Genomic DNA, 14,022 nt, shown 5'->3' on the forward strand with positions numbered 1-14,022 from the left:
CTGTAACATATGTGGAAAACTGGATGCACTGCATGTTATTGACAATTACATCTAATCTGTCCTTTTGACTCTTCTTACATACAAACTCTAAACACTGCTGTGCCGAAGTGACAAACAAGGGATGGACAAGAGCTGGAGCAATGAGCACAGACATAAATAAATACATATACGTACATACACTTTTATGCATTTTAAAATACAGCTGCTTCTACTGGCTAATTTGAACATATTTAATATTTCATTATGGACAGAGATGAGCACAAGTACACATGCTACTTGAATAATGTGGTTGCAGGTGTAGAAACATCAACTCCAGTAGTTTGAAAATAGCAGTGACAATTGCACTGCATGAACACTGCTTTGCACTGAGTGTACCATAGAGCCTTAAGGCCTTTTCACACTGTACACAGCACAATCATTTTGTCACTTTTGCATGCACAGCATGCATTCAGGGGCGGAGTTTGTGTTTCTATGCCAGTGGATGGACAAGTCTCACAATCACCATGTTTGTGAAGAGTCATGTGTTCCTGACAAAAACAAAACAATAGTAAAAAGTGAAAGACTCAGTTTGCAAGTCAGAACCAAACAGACATCATCCTGCTCGGAGGAGCTTTTTTCAGCGACTGTTCAGAGTGAGGTTGGGCAGAGCTGAAGTAGCCAGGTGGGGCTGAAGTGGCCAGGTGCAGATGATGCAGCCAGGGGGAGCTGAAGTGGCCACCACAGCCAGAGACCCACAGAGCTGGTCAGAGAGAGAGATAACAGCTGGTGTGATCGAGCAGACACTCAATTCTAAATTCTTCACTTTTGCATATATACAGACACCCAGATGAAGTAATGGCTCTTCAGCAATTTTGTCTGAGGTGAGTGAATAATCTGAATTAATCACCCAGTCGAGCTGAGTGAACAGTTGATACTTGTAAATTGTTTTATCTATTTTTACCAAATAAATCAACAATAGTTTTTTTTTTTAATTGTTTCTGCTCTGACTACAAGCACAGTTTCAACTTTAAATAACATTTTTTTTTAGTTACATGTTTTTAAATATATAGTAATAGACCTTAAAGAAAATAGCAGAGTACTGTTTTGTGTTTCTTTATATTTAAAGAAATATGTTTCTTCACTTGTCCCACATTGGGAACATAGCAAGATTTGCTGTGCAGAGAACCTTGTAAATCCAGATGCACTTCAAAGCTTCCAGTGATGGAGCTAAACACCAAAACCTGAAGTCCAGAAGAAGAGAACATCTCTGTTGTTCAACATGTGAGGAAAGTGTCGACAAAAACTTCACCAAGAAGTAGAAGCTGCAGATGATGGTTAAATGTCCTCAGGTCCAGCTCATCTGTCATCTCTGTAAACTCACACCTGCTTCTACACTTCCAAATAAAACAAAGGCTCTTTAAATAGTAACCATTTAAATTTTTTTTAAAAGCTGTTTCCTTTTATATTTTTACATTAAACAAATGAACCATTAAACATGTCCATGAAGTCAAAGTTCAGTCAATAAGGCATTTGCACAGGTAGAACCCCCCCCCCCATTGTGCATAATTTCAAAGCATGCACAATCACTAGTGTAGTTAAATTCATATTTCAGTAATTACTGTCTTGATTACAACATTAAAAGCAATAACAGTCTATGAGGACTTAATTACATGTTGAAATAACTACATTAAAATGATTTCATCATGAGGTTTATATCAAATTGAGGAATTCTAATTCGAACAGACACACTGCAGTGTTTATAATAAATATTTATATTTACTTATGTCAACTTTTTTCCTGGTTGAAATGCAAATATGAACGAATGAGTCAGCCAGACTTAAAAATCTGCACATTACTTTTCATACTATTTAATTTTCAGAAAAATAAGTGTCCAAGGTTCATCAACATGTGAATCAAGAAATCATCTCATCTGAAACAACTGATAAGTTATATGGTATTAATTTACAGATGAACAAAGATTTCTAAATAATCTTTTATGTTTACTTAAAAATATTTTAATTGCACATTCTTAATGTAATAATTTTTTTTAATTCAAGTACAGTAATCAGAAATTAATAAAGGTAAAAAAAAATTGTAATTATTTTCTTGAGAAAATTTCTTTGTATAAATTAGCAGTTCTGATGTCCCTCTGGCGCACAGTTCTGCATTTTGTTACCGTATTTTGGCCTGATGCCTCATTTCTATTGGATGTGCGAAGCTATGTCACAGCCCACAGTGGTGAAAGTTGGATTGAGTTGAACTTTGACCATGGTGAGTTTCATGTCAAGCAGCGGTGCATGCTCCCAGCAGAACATTGTGCAGGCACAGTTGTTGCACAACACTGAGATTAGATTAGATTAGATAGAGCTTTATTAATCCCTTGGGAAGACTCCCTCAGGGAAATTGAAAATAATGGATTTTTGAGTGATGCGTGCAGTGTTTTTGTGGTAGGTGCGAAAGGCCCTGTACACATTCCTATCTATCCATCATTCATTTTCCTTTATATCTCTTTCAGTGTTAAAATCCCATTCATGACACATGTATGTATGTATGTATGTATGTATGTGTTCATATGACCAGGTCATGCTGATTTGCACATGCTGACATGATATATGCATGACTGTAAAAGTTAGTACAACATAGGCATGTTACAATAAGTGTTTACAACATGTATGTGTCCAAAGAGATGAGGTTGTATCTTCCATGTGAAAGATGTTCATCAAGGCCAATTAAAGCTGCAGTGGCTGGTATCGAGAAATGAGATTTTCAGGATTGTTGGAAATTTTCAATCACTCTTTACCTCTTTCTCTCTTCCATGCTCTGACTGCAGTGGAGTGCCAAGATGGTAAAGCAACACCAGGTCTGACAGAGATTCAAAAGCAAGAGGAGGTGTGATATAGAGAGAATAAATGAGTGTGCATGCAGCAAGGACATTCTGGTGGTTAACACAGGTCCTAACCCTGTACAGCTGTCCCTGAGGGGACAATGAGAAGGAGAGGTGGCATTACTGTGTCTGTGTGTGTGCGCATGTGTGGACTACATTATCAGATGCGACTGTAACTGTGCCAGTGATCTGTAGGTACCTGCCCATAAGACAATTTCATAAGGTCCACAAATAATTTCAATGTATTATTTAATTTGGTGGAGTTTTTTTTCTTTTGTTCCCATTTTTAATTTATCTCAGTGCTTTATTTTATTCATTTGATGTCCTTGCAAGACTGTTAAATTATAGGATAAAAAAAACAAACCTCCATTTAAGCAGTTACAAATTGTGCAGCTGGCGAACAATAATCATATGCTTGTCAAGGCCTTGTAGTGAAATAATCAGGCTTCACATTCACTTCACATTATCCTGCTACAAAACCCCCGTGCTTTCACTGTTGACAGCAATCTCTGGAATGTTAAAGCACCAGCATCCATTGTATCAGGTTGATTTTTCGGTATTACCTTTGCAGTTTTTGTGTTAAACCTTGCACAGTGTTGGAGCTGTTTCTGAGAGTTTATTGTCCTCCTTGGATCTGCTGTGCCGACCCACAGTGGAAAAATAAAACAAGGGAGTAGCCGAAGGGACTTACTACTGCTACTACTACTCCCACTACTACTACTAATAATAGTAGTGAATATGATAACAAGAACCTAAACAATTCATAAATACATTAAGACAGTACATTAACAATAAGAAATTACATGATTAACAGGAAATAAAAGGGTTGAGTTCTTCCTCTAACAACTGCTGAGGTCTAATGTTCTAAAAACATTCTGGACTCACACACCATTCCAACTCATTAAAAAACTTTGCACAATTTATTCCCACCCTTGAAAAATGTCAGCTATTTTATAAACAATACCCAATCTAGAGCCTGTGGATCCCCACGGGCAACACACTAGTGTCAGATAATTCCACAATGATAGGTGGCTCCAAATACCAGTGATTTTCAATTTTTCAATTTATTTTCATTTATATAGTGCCAAATCACAACAGAGTTGCCTCAAGGTGCTTCACAGAAGTAAGGTCTCACCTTACTAACCCCCAGCAGTGGTAAGGAGAAACTCCCTCTGAGGAAGAAACCTCAACAGACCAGACTCAAAGGGGTGACCCTCTGCTTGGGCCATGCTACAGACATAAATTACAGAACATGAGTTTGCCCCTCTTGCTCTTTTTGACACTCAGGTGCCACGTACTGTACATGCACTATGAATCTGTTTCATTTTTCTGTGCTTCTGTCCCTCTTATTTTTTCTCTATTCTTTCCATGCTCCGTCCTGTCCTCCATCGTGCAGTTGAATCAGAGTCACTGAATTTCCATCATGTGACTTCATTCAAGGCTTCACAGCTTCATTGAGAAGCAAATATCTCTTTCGTTTGTTAATTTAGTCTGGACTGTGCAAACCATTTACTCTGTGAAATTTTTAAATGACATGAACCATATAGTGGCATGGTTAGTTCAAGGGCAATCAGACAGTTCATAATCTGACAATGATTTTAGCTTTTATTCTTATTTATTTTTCTTATTCTTATTTATTTATTTAAAAGGGACAGTACAGTTTAGTGAACATATACAATATGTAAATTCAGAGTTTATCCATGGGCTAATTTCCATCTGTAGACCCTGACAGGCTGCTGTAAAAGTTATCAAACAATTAACAATAAAAACACATGGACATCACAGGAACTTATATCCCTATCACACATAGCCCGAATCGTGCAGAATGGCGTCAGAGTTATGAATCGGTGCACATCTGAAATGTGTCGGATTTCGGTTCCACAACGTTCTGACAGCCATCTGCAGAAGTCCACACAGTTGGTCAAAATCGGCCAGCGGCCCAGAGGGTGAACCACATGTTCATAACTCTCCTGGTGCGGTTGAGATGGGTCACCTATCTGACGGCGCTCCATGAGCAAACCTGAGGACCATCTAACCACAATTTACATATTGTGATGCTGGCAAAACAGCATCTGAAATGATTCGAGTGCATACGAGGGAACCTCAAGATGGATCTGACATGGCGCAAAGCCTGCCAATATCTACATGTGCCATGTATAATAATGTCCACCAATATCCCCCCCCCCCCCCCCCCCCCCCCACACACACACACACACAAACTGTTGATATGTGTGGCATGCAGCCATCCATGCGCAGGGGATGTGAACACTGTGCAAACAAAACAAAAGTATCATGTCCACTGCGAGTCAGTGTGTCACATTGCGCACGCAATGCGCACATCTGAACAGGCTGACATGTGCACAAAGTGTGTTTTCATCAGCCAAAGTTCTGACAGCAATTGCATCATCGACTCTGAAATAAGTATCTCATATACGGTGGCGTCAAGCGGGACTGAGCGAGATTCATTGGCATGACGCATGGCGCCGCAGTGCAAGGACCACATCCGTGCAAGTGTCACATACAAGGTTACATAACACATTTGGAGTGGGCACACAATCAGCATCCAAACACTAAATACACAATCAATCTGCGTTGCACAGTGGCTATCATAGCACTGTGTGAGAATGGGCAAATTGACGTCCTGCAGCTGCAGGCTGGCGCCGCCACCGCGTACTGTGTGCACAACAAATGCAGTTATAGAACCCCCCCTCCGGAGTGCAAAGGAACCATTGATCATTGATATGCATGTACGCAGTATAGTATGCAGCATGTATGCAGGCACGCAGCCATCTATGTGCAGGCGATGTGAACACAGCCTGAACTAACCAAATGCATCAGATCTGGACAGGCTGTTACATCCATAATAGACCTTACACCACAAATATTTGTCCATTCCTTCCCATAGGCGACTTAAATAATGTGAATTATTGTCTCTATCATAGCACGGGCAGCTGACTCTCTCCGTGGTGCACAGTAAAGAATCATTGCACGCGTCAGGCTCGGAGCTGGACAGATCTCACACTGTAATAAATATTCACCTTCTAACTCTGCAGGAGATATAACATGGAACTTGTGGCAGGCCATTACACCTAAACAAGCATCTTACCTCCAACAACGGTCCAGGAGTGTTTCACAGTATGGACGTGGAAAATGAAGCCAGGACAGCAGCCTGCAGTTAGAATCCTCTCACCCAAAAGAAATAAAAAAAAATAATAAATAAAATAAAATAAAATAAATAAATAAATAATGTGATAATCCAACCACCACAGTGTCCAGAGTTGCATTGTGCTGCTGAAGTGGGCAAACAAGAAAAAATAAAGCTCCCTGGAAAGGCTCCATCTGAGGTACAGCATGCCCCAACTGCTAGCAAATTTCAGAGTGAAGCTGACCAGTGGCTGGCGTGTGTACGCACTTAGTGGCCCATGCAGTTTTGCGCGCGCACACACACACACACACACACACACACACGGCTGAGTGTTAATTACAGCCTCATGCAATGCGCATGTGCGCGTGAAGAAAACAGCGCTGCGGTCTGCCATCCAGACATTTGGAGATCGGGCAGTCTGCAGCGCCTTTTATGGCCGTCTGAAGGCAGTCTATGTCATCTACCTGTTGTCTTCATGCATTTTGGATGCCATCGTGCTGGTGTGGATCAGGTACTCTGGATGCGTTCTGACAGAGCTGGCCCTTTTTTCCTCCCGACTACGTTGGACTATGGCAATATTTGTCGTGTCGGGCATGCATCAGACGCATTCTTGCTATGTGTGATGGGGGCCTTACAATATAATAGACTACCATACATAGGGGTCACTAATTACTACAGCAACAAGACATAAGACTAGGCAAGAGACAAGAAGAGGACAAAAAAGAACCAAGGAGGACTGGGAAGAACAAGAAGGACAAGGAAGACAAGAGGGAACAAAAGAGGGCAGAGGCTACAGGCTGCCTATAGTTTCTGGTATTGGAAAAGAATGGTCCAATTTTAGCAAATAAATAAATACTATAAATACCATAAATACTATAAATAAATAAATATTAATATTCATTGTGGATTTTGGCGTTCACAGGGTTAAAATTACATATAAAGAATTTATTTGCTTAGGATCCTTTTTAACATGCTACTACGAGGTCTGTCCAAAAAGTAATGGACCTTTTAATTTTTTTCAAAAACTATATGGATTTGAATCACGTGTGATTGCATCAGCCAAGCTTGAACCTTCGTGCGCATGCGTGAGTTTTTTCATGCCTGTCGGTTGCGTCATTCGCCTGTGGGCAGGCTTTGAGTGAGCACTGGTCCACCCCCCTCATTGGATTTCTGATGCAATCACACGTGATTCAAATCCATATAGTTTTTGAAAAAAATAAAAAAGGTCCATTACTTTTTGGACAGACCTCGTAATTGTAACATACATCAGATTCTCTGTCTAGATGGATGGCAGACAATGACGCAGCTCACAAGAGACCTGTCTATCAGCTTAGGAAACACAAACTGCATCCTCTGCATCATTTCTTCAAAGCAGCAACTCAGTCACAATAAAAGCTCACCGCACTGGCACTACACACTCACAGGGTCTTCTCATGGGAGAACCATGTGATCAGAAGAGGACAAGGAGCCTTTTACTCTTGCTTCACCTCATTGTATCCCCAGAAGGATTAAAAAATATAAATAAATAAAATCATGCACAGACTTCATGGTTTCAAAGAGTGGTTGAAGCATAAATAATGCTTTCAAAATAAAAGCCTTATTATTGTGTTGCTGCATAAATTCATGTTTCTCACAAATGCACGTCTTTGTATCACTGACATTGTCTTCATTTCTGCTTCTCCATCCTGAAGTGTACAAGGATTAAATCCCTTATTTAATCTTTGTGAGAAAGATAATAATTCAAAGCCACATACACTCGGCATGCAGTGGCTTGAGTGCTGGTTTTGAGCATTGCTGCCTTTTTGATTTGTTCATCATGAATGTGCTGTCATGCACAGTGATGAAAATCCGCATGAAACATCAAACTATTTTGGTTGTTGCTAAGTAGAGCCTAAGATGAATTTTTCTTGCAAAATAATTATCAAATAAAAATAGAAATCTTAGTGTTGTGATGTTATTATTGGACTCTTTCATCAAATGCTAGTGCACCTGCTCATAAAAAGCCACAAACCGATGGTAGACGACGCCACAAACCGTAAATGACATGGTGAGATGCTGAAGAGCTTCGCTCGTTGAGCAATTGAATTTATAATGTGCTTAAAAAGTACATACTAGTGGTGACCTGAGCGAGGGGAGCTCCTTAAAGCGATGATTCGTGATGGATTTAATCATTCACATGTCCTGAAAACTCCCTAGCATCACGTAACAAAAAGCTAACATTGGCATGAAAACTTGTTAGCATCACTTAAGTCGATGCTAAGGGGTGTCACATAATGCAATGCTAATGAGCTAACTTTAGCATGAGCTGAATGCCTCCATTGTGACCAACAGGATTTATAATGTGCTAAAAAAAATCTTACTGCATATCTTAAGGTAATTTTACATTCTACCTGAAACAAAAAAAAGACTGTTTTTTGAGTTTTTTTTTTTTTTTTTTTGCTGGACAGACGAATACAAAAGACAAAGATTTAGGCCTTTGAGAAATATTCAGTCAATGTAAGGAACTTTTTTCAGGTTACTTTCTAACAAAACATCCCATCTCTCTTTGTCTGTCTCCCAAAATATTTGTCCTGTTCCTGTGAGAAATGTGAAAACTGCTGTTTCGAAAGTTATTTGATAAGGAGTGCATGTGTGCATGGTGGCTGTGGCAGCAGCAGGGGGATGTAATAGGTTGAAAATGTCTTATCGATGTTTTTCTTGTTTGATTTGTGTTGAAGCACACAGTGCTTTCAGTTGCACAGTATTCATTATGTGTTGATGTGTCTGTTGGAGTTTGTGCTGCACTCAGAAGGACTGTAGGGTGTTCTCTTGACTGCACTGATCAATGTCGCTCTATGCAGTGCAGTCATTGTATTCATAGAAGGCAAAGTGTGTTGGGCTTCCAACAATATCACACTATGGCATACATGACAATAAAAAAAATAAAAAAAAAAACTGTTGAAAATGTTTTGGACCAAAATTTTTCTCCTGTGTAGTTGCTTTGTTGAAGATTTTATATATATATATATGTATATATATATATATATATATATATATATATATATATATATATATATATATATATATATATATACGTATACGAGGGCTGTCAATAAAGTATAGGTCCTTTTTTATTTTTTCAAAAACTATATGGATTTCATTCATATGTTTTTACGTCAGACATGCTTGAACCCTCGTGCGCATGCGTGAGTTTTTCCACGCCTGTCGGTGACGTCATTCGCCTGTGAGCACTCCTTGTGGGAGGAGTCGTCCAGCCCCTCAGCGGAATTCCTTTGTCTGAGAAGTTGCTGAGAGACTGGCGCTTTGTTTGATCAAACTTTTTTCTAAACCTGTGAGACACATCGAAGTGGACACGGTTCAAAAATTAAGCTGGTTTTCAGTGAAAATTTTAACAGCTGATGAGAGATTTTGAGGTGATACTGTCGCTTTAAGGACTTCCATTGATCCAGGACGTCGTGAGAGAACAGAGAAGTTTCAGAAGAAGTCGGTTTCAGCATTTTATCCGGATATTCCACTGTTAAAGGAGATTTTTTTTAATGAAAGACGTGCGGATGGGTCCGCGCGTTGGGACGCAGCCGGGGCGGTGCGGCGGCACAGGAAAAACACCTCCGTGTTGATAACCATTTGTAAAATCCAGGCGGCTTTTGATGGCTTTCAGTGGAGTGAGTATATGAGAAATTGTTTAACAGCTGGACATGTTTCAACTTGTCCTTAAGGCTTCCAACAGAGGTGTTTTTCCTGTGGCGGAGCGTCGCGGCGGCTGCGAGCCGATGCTGCGATCCGTCCGCACGTCTTTCATTAAAAAAATCTCCTTTAACAGTGGAATATCCGGATAAAATGCTGAAACCGACTTCTTCTGAAACTTCTCTGTTCTCTCACGACGTCCTGGATCAATAGAGCCTGAAATGTGGAGGTTTTCAGCTTGAAACAGGCTGACGACGGCGCCTGAGAGCGCTGCGCGACGTCTCGTACCGTGGGAAGTCCTTAAAGCGACAGTATCACCTCAAAATCTCTCATCAGCCGTCAAAATTTTCACTGAAAACCAGCTTAATTTTTTGAACCGTGTCCACTTCGATGTGTCTCACAGGTTTAGAAAAAATTTTGATCAAACAAAGCGCCAGTCTCTCAGCAACTTCTCAGACAAAGGAATTCCGACGAGGGGCTGGACGACTCCTCCCACAAGGAGTGCTCACAGGCGAATGACGTCACCGACAGGCGTGGAAAAACTCACGCATGCGCACGAGGGTTCAAGCATGTCTGATGTAAAAACATATGAATGAAATCCATATAGTTTTTTTTTAAAATAAAAAGGACCTATACTTTATTGACAGACCTCGTATATATATATATACATACACTAGCTGGGGTACCTGGAGCTGACCGGGTTAACCTGTTTTAGACATAGGCCAAATGCCAATCATTTCAATCAAAACAACTGCCCAACATTTGTTTTTGTAATGCTAATGTCTTACAAATGTAATATTTAATGGGCTAACGTTTGTCCAGCAGAACTATAAGAGGTGGACTTTCCAAACTAAGTGGAAATACTTGGTTAAAAGACAACACATTTGAAGTCCTTCATGCAGAGTTTGTTTTGCCATCAAATTTATAACAAAATTACACACAAAAGGCAGGTAACAATAAATGGAAATACAATTACTGCAGCACATATCTGTTTACAGTAATTGCAACCTTTTTGCAATTTAAATCTCTACCCAAATATTTTAATTGTCTTGCCATATCCACATTGATATCTTAGAGATCTCTATCTTAAACAGTGGCCAAATATACCGTTGTATAATAGCAACCATTTATTTTATTTAATGTATCAGACAGACAGATAGATAGACTACTCATTTGACAAAAAAAGACATTCCAGCACTACTGAATGATGATCTTGAGACATCCATCACCTTTCAGTGACACCTTCATCTTTCATCCCAAAAAGGAAGATGAAAGTCATGCCACCTCTGACCAGCATAGCCATAACACCATAAGCTCTTCCCAAGCATCTGGCAAAATTATAATGCATCTCTTTACCTCAAATGCTGAGAGGTCCCAGAGACATGCATGTCACTACCAGGATAAGTGAATCTCTCAGTAAGTTTGACCATTTCACCAGAAACAGACAAAATTCTGATGGTCAAGTTCAAATAGTCATTGAAAGCCTGAATGAGTGGTCATCTGTTACAATCACAGACCCAGACACTTTGAATACTTACTCAGATTCTGAAAGGCTGCAGTCTGGGTATCCACTGATTACATAAATATGACAGCAGTAACCAGAATTCAAGTAAGTCCCCTTGTTTTTGGGGTCACCACAGCAGATCCCAGGTGGACGTGCATGTTGATTTGGCAAAAGCTGAATGCACTTCCTGACACAACTCCACATTACATGGAAAAATGGCCAGGGTTTGAACTGGGAACCTTCCGCACTGAAACCAAGCACATTAACTACTTGGTTACCACCCCATGAGAATCAAAATGTCAAGACCATGAAAAAAAAATAAAACATCTTACTGATAAAGTTGCTGTACTCAAGAACTTTAGGCAGCACACATTCCACAGTAGGAGCCACAAAACATCTAGGATGAACACTAGAATTCATTGGGATGAAGTCAGGGACTCTTAATCCAAGTATAAAGATATAGCAACTTATCAGGGGACATGCAATGTATCATGATATCCCACAAAACAGGTCAGATAAGCAAGTCAAATGCTTTACAAAAAAAAAAAAAAAAAAGTTGCAAAGAAGACATGCCATTATTCACACTTATATTCTTTGATTGCTAACAAAACTAAAATATGGTCAATAGTTGTTCTTCCTGGCAATGAAGCCAGATTGCTCTGGTAGTACTGAGCATCAAGTTGTTGAGATTGAACCCAGTAAACACTGACTCTTGCAAGTCGCTTTGTCAGCACAGAGTGCAGTGTAATACCCCATTGTTGCAATTCTGGTGATCACTCTCTTTTCTAGAGGGAGACAAGAAATCCTTTCTTCCAGTCTGTTATTATGATGCTTGTCCCACATAAAAGCAGATGTGATTTCCAATGGCAGAACAGTATCTCCTGAAGGATTTAATCCACAATACCACAGATCCCTGCAGGTTTACCCAGGGGTTGCTGTTTCACCATCTCATTGAGATTCTATGATTCTCATCTGACTATTGGGTTACCCACCAAAGTCCTGGCACTAGAGATGTCCAACATTCTGGCATTAAGATGAGGTTTACATGACCACTTAACATGTATGTCCATCAGGAGTGGTTCAGCAGATACAACTGTCAGAACAGTGCCATTGCATGCCATCACTGCAGTGGGGTGAGGTATATGCTTGGAGAAATGCACTGTTTCAGTACCTCTGTAAACAGGCTGAGGTTCACAAGACCACAGATGATGTGCCATCTGCTCACAGATTTGTCAAATAAATGCCTCTTTGTCTACCCTCTGTGCCATCAGATCCCACTTCCTCACTCCTTATACATTTTACAACCCCTGGCAAAAATTATGGAATCACCGGCCTCGGAGGATGTTCATTCAGTTGTTTAATTTTGTAGAAAAAAAGCAGATCACAGACATGACACAAAACTAAAGTCATTTCAAATGGCAACTTTCTGGCTTTAAGAAACACTATAAGAAATCAGGAAAAAAAATTGTGGCAGTCAGTAACGGTTACTTTTTTAGACCAAGCAGAGGGAAAAAAAATATGGAATCACTCAATTCTGAGGAAAAAATTATGGAATCATGAAAAACAAAAGAACGCTCCAACACATCACTTGTATTTTGTTGCACCACCTCTGGCTTTTTTTTTGCGGTCTCTGAGGCATGGACTTAATGAGTGACAAACAGTACTCTTCATCAATCTGGCTCCAACTTTCTCTTATTGCTGTTGCCAGATCAGCTTTGCAGGTTGGAGCCTAGTCATGGAACATTTTCTTCAACTCCCACCAAAGATTTTCAATTGGATTAAGATCCGGACTATTTGCAGGCCATGACATTGACCCTATGTGTCTTTTTGCAAGGAATGTTTTCACAGTTTTTGCTCTATGGCAAGATGCATTATCATCTTGAGAAATGATTTCATCATCCCCAAACATCCTTTCAATTGATGGGATAAGAAAAGTGTCCAAAATATCAACGTAAACTTGTGCATTTATTGATGATGTAATGACAGCCATCTCCCCAGTGCCTTTACCTGACATGCAGCCCCATATCATCAATGACTGTGGAAATTTACATGTTCTCTTCAGGCAGTCATCTTTATAAATCTCATTGGAACAGCACCAAACAAAAGTTCCAGCATCATCACCTTGCCCAATGCAGATTCGAGATTCATCACTGAATATGACTTTCATCCAGTCATCCACAGTCCACAATTGCTTTTCCTTAGCCCATTGTAACCTTGTTTTTTTCTGTTTAGGTGTTAATGATGGCTTTCGTTTAGCTTTTCTGTATGTAAATCCCATTTCCTTTAGGCGGTTTCTTACAGTTCGGTCACAGACGTTGACTCCAGTTTCCTCTCATTCGTTCCTCATTTGTTTTGTTGTGCATTTTCGATTTTTGAGACATATTGCTTTAAGTTTTCTGTCTTGATGCTTTGATGTCTTCCTTGGTCTACCATTATGTTTGCCTTTAACAACCTTCCCATGTTTGTATTTGGTCCAGAGTTTAGACACAGCTGACTGTGAACAACCAACATCTTTTGCAACACTGCGTGATGATTTACCCTTTTTAAGTGTTTGATAATCCTCTCCTTTGATTCAATTGACATCTCTCGTGTTGGAGCCATGATTCATGTCAGTCCACTTGGTGCAACAGCTCATCAAGGTGTGATCACTCCTTTTTAGATGCAAACTAATGAGCAGATCTGATTTGATGCAGGTGTTAGTTTTGGGGATGAAAATTTACAGGTTGATGCCATAATTTATTCCTCAGAATTGAGTGAGTCCATATTTTTTTCCCTCTCCTTGGTCTAAAAAAGTAACCGTTACTGACTGCCACAATTTTTTTTCTG

General features: G+C 39.8%; 1 protein-coding gene across 3 annotated transcripts in view; it reads right to left on the reverse strand.

The window, feature by feature from the left end:
• nlgn1 (neuroligin 1) overlaps positions 1–14,022 on the reverse strand; it is a 991,517-nt gene that overhangs the window by 183,853 nt on the left and 793,642 nt on the right. The gene's annotated exons all lie outside the window — the stretch shown is intronic.

The sequence above is a fragment of the Thalassophryne amazonica genome, chromosome 10, assembly GCF_902500255.1.
Source record: "Thalassophryne amazonica chromosome 10, fThaAma1.1, whole genome shotgun sequence".
Lineage (NCBI taxonomy): Eukaryota > Metazoa > Chordata > Actinopteri > Batrachoidiformes > Batrachoididae > Thalassophryne > Thalassophryne amazonica.